This window comes from Myodes glareolus, chromosome 2, assembly GCF_982192425.1.
Source record: "Myodes glareolus chromosome 2, mMyoGla1.1, whole genome shotgun sequence".
Lineage (NCBI taxonomy): Eukaryota > Metazoa > Chordata > Mammalia > Rodentia > Cricetidae > Myodes > Myodes glareolus.
The window spans coordinates 1,697,914-1,701,637 of NC_142027.1; positions in this window are offsets into that span (position 1 = coordinate 1,697,914).

A 3,724-nucleotide genomic window follows, 5' to 3' on the forward strand; every position below is an offset into this window, starting at 1 on the left:
TTGAAAGTTGCTGGGGAGCTTAGAAGCACTGAACTAGCCTGGAAAAAAAGAATCTCAATAGGAGCATTGAGGAGAAACACTTCATAGTTTTCAGATGAGAAGAAAACATTTTAATAATGTAAATTATTTTGTTGCATTGTATGCAGAGAGAAACACACTATGCAACCTCTTTTATAGAACAAAATTAGAATTTACCTCAACATCTTATAAGAAATTTTATTTGAAGACAAGTGTAAACTAAATTTACCATTGAAGAAATGTTTTTGTAACCCTCAGTTTACTTCCTACCCATTCTTAGTTAGCATATGCATACTTATCAGTCAGTATGAAATAAGTTTCTTAAATAAATTATATCAGTCTATAGATAGTGTATATGCTTGTCTATATGTGTACACTTGCACATGCTAATAGTTATCTAGATATAAGTTTATGTTAAGATTTACTTAGCAGTCAATTTATAAGGTCATTTCTATGTACTTATTAATTACCTCTAGTCAGTAAAAGTACACTAGTAAAAATTGCAAATCAAGCCTTTTCCTTTCTTCATAGCAATTGGAGATAGGTAATTTAAAAAATAAAATTATTTAACATATCTGTTTGTAATACTTGCCCTGAAAATGATATGGCAAGATGAGCCAAATATAGAGCCTTACTTAACCATATAATTATGTTCAATACAGTATTCAAAGAACTTTATTAAGGTAGAATACATAACAAGTATAGAAGAGAGTGAAGAAGGAGCTAAGATGACATCTAAAACAAGGAAAATCCCCGTGAAATGCACAGAGTTAAAGTCTATTACCTAGTGGGCATGGGGCTGGGCCAAGTAAGTAAGAACAAGTTGGTTACAGATCTTGCAGGGCTTTAGCCTATGGTATAGGAAATGATTTTATTAATTATTACAAATTAGAAACTGTTGATTTTACATAGAAGAATGACTTAATCTGACTTAACTACCTTATGAACTGTTCTGTCTAAAGAATAGAATATGGGTGGTAGGAGAAGCTGACAAATTGAGATATATTTTCACAATCCAGTTGGAAGAAGATGGTGTCTTGAACCAAGACGGTACCAGTAATAGTGTTTCTATTGTCACTCACTGAGACAAGTTAGTGTAGAAATATCCTCTAATGTAGCAAACATTTGCATTATGATTTACCAAGTGAAAGATTTGTTTATCCTTAAGTTGGCATTGAATATAATGTTATAGTTATTCTTGTGGATAAAATAAGACAGAGAATGTAAGTACCTTGCTAAGAATTACTTAATAGTCTACAAACATAGCCTTATGTTGAAATAAAAAGCAATCATATTTTATAAAATATGAAATTGGAATATTTTTTCAATGACGATAATTGACCAGATGAGCCACTTTGAGAATAAAAGGGAGACAAGTTCACGCATTAGAACAATGTCGGTACAAAGAAGGCAGCTGTCATATAAGCTGTGCTAAACTTTTTTGGAGAGTTGAATCATCACTACTTACTGTGAAAATAAAAGATAAGGTCTCATGACACTTGACACTGAATGTTGTCTGAGGCCACATCTATTCATGCTACAAAAGAACACCAAGCTATATAAGAGAATAGAACGTCTGTCAAACATTCATCTGCCATTATTTCTCAATAAGTGTCCTTTTAGGTTTTCTTACTTAGCAGCATGATTGTTGATAAACTGTTTAACATAGGTATATATACAAAGCAAACCCACAAGATAAATTTTTTTCATTAGGTAGTTAAGAGAGTGTTTGTTAAAGATAATTAGATTTCCAACATGAATGCCACTTGGGATTTTCTGGATCAAAGAAATGCATGTACTTAGCAAGCATTGTTTCTCTCTGATATTCTTCCCTTTAAACCTAATTCTAATTCTTTACTCATCAACAGTTTCTCTTGTCTGTACAATCTGAATCACTCATTGCCCCCATTTTCATCTAACGCTGCCAGATGACATTTATCCTGAAGATAAAAAGAGCACTAAGTTTAGGAGACTGTATTCTAGCTTACCAGTTTTAGAAGAACAGCCTTGACTTCCTCTTACATCAAAAAATAAACAACTCTCCTAAAATAAATTTAGAAGTTTGGAATAATAAGGTTCTAATTATTTACTATATTTCATGAAGTAAGATTATCATGACCCTTGGGGAGAAAGGCATCCTTAGTTTGGTTCCTTTCAGTAACCTGAATTTTCCTCCAAATATAATGTTTTGTTAATTCCTCTCATACAGAAGTGTGTGTGTGTGTGTGTGTGTGTGTGTATGCACTTTTGTTCTAATAGGATATATATACCTATATATTTCAGCAGTATTTCCAAGCAATGTACTGTTAACAAGAAACAAATTCCATGTATTCCAAGAAGAAACATTATTAGGAATACCACAGTGCATAAGGTATGGTAATTAGCATGCTCTTTTATAAAACTGACTCTTTGTCTCTTCAGGAAAAAGGGACATTTCATCAAATCCTTTTCCTGGTAGAAAGGTACCCACAACTACAATATCAAGCTTACATTCTTTTAAAAACATATAAATGTGAAAATTTTTGGGTAAATAAATATATGGAAATGACCACATTAAAATACTATTGTACATTATCAATTTTATTTAATATTCTCTCTAATAATGTATACTATTCTAGGTTAGAAGCTGTTTCCAAAGAAATTTTATTGCTTTTATGAATGTTCCAATAGCACTTTCCTAATCTTCTTTGTCTGTTCCTTCTTAAGATTAATACAAATGCTGAAAAGTTTAAGATATAGGGAATTGTATCTTACTTTCCTGATGATCAATGATGATAACTCAGTAAATTTCAAAATTCTACAAAATGCCATCCACAATTTTCTCTTTCTATTTTGTTGATAGAAAAATGAGGCATGGAGAACCTACGTCTTATACTCCAGGGGGAACACATCTGAGCAACACAAACTCACTCTCTGTCTTAGGTCTCGGTCTTGTCTTGGTTCCACAGAAATTCACATTTAACATCTCACCTAAACAGGTTATTCTTTCCAAAGAGTAGCTTTCAGATAAGCCCTTGAAAAGACTGCTTTTCATCCTACAAATGGAAAAGGTATAGAAAAAAGTGATAGAAAAACATTTGAAAATTCGAAATATATAAACTTATAATCCTCTGAGGTGTTCTCTCTTTCACTCTCAGTACAATTTAGATTTACCGACTTACTTATATTGCAGAGTTAGTTAACAATTCATGACCGGTCTGGAGAGATGGATCAGAAGTTAAGAGCACTGACTGCTCTTCTAGAGGTCCTGAGTTCGATTCCTAGCAACCACACTGTGGCTCACAACCATCTGTAATGAGATCTGGTGCCCTTTTCTGGCATGCAGGTATACATTAAATTACATTGAGCTGACAATTCAAGTACATAGCAGAGCAGGCTTTTGAAATCTCATAGCCTACTTGCTACATGCTTTTGAAATCTCAGAGCCTACTTGCAGAGACATACATTTTCAAAAAATCCACACCATCTAATCTTTCCTGAATTATTCCACCAACCAGGACCAAGCATTCAAGTATATGAGCCCATGAGGACCATTCTTATTCAAACCACCACAGGTAGGGAGAGCCACAATGCAAGGAAATAAAGTGGGGACATATTTGTCATTCAAAAAGGAAAACTGATTTCGTTAGCACAATAAACTTAGTTGGAGATTCCTCCCTGTTGTTATTCATCTTTTCACTTATGAACTACAACCATTCCCCTGCCA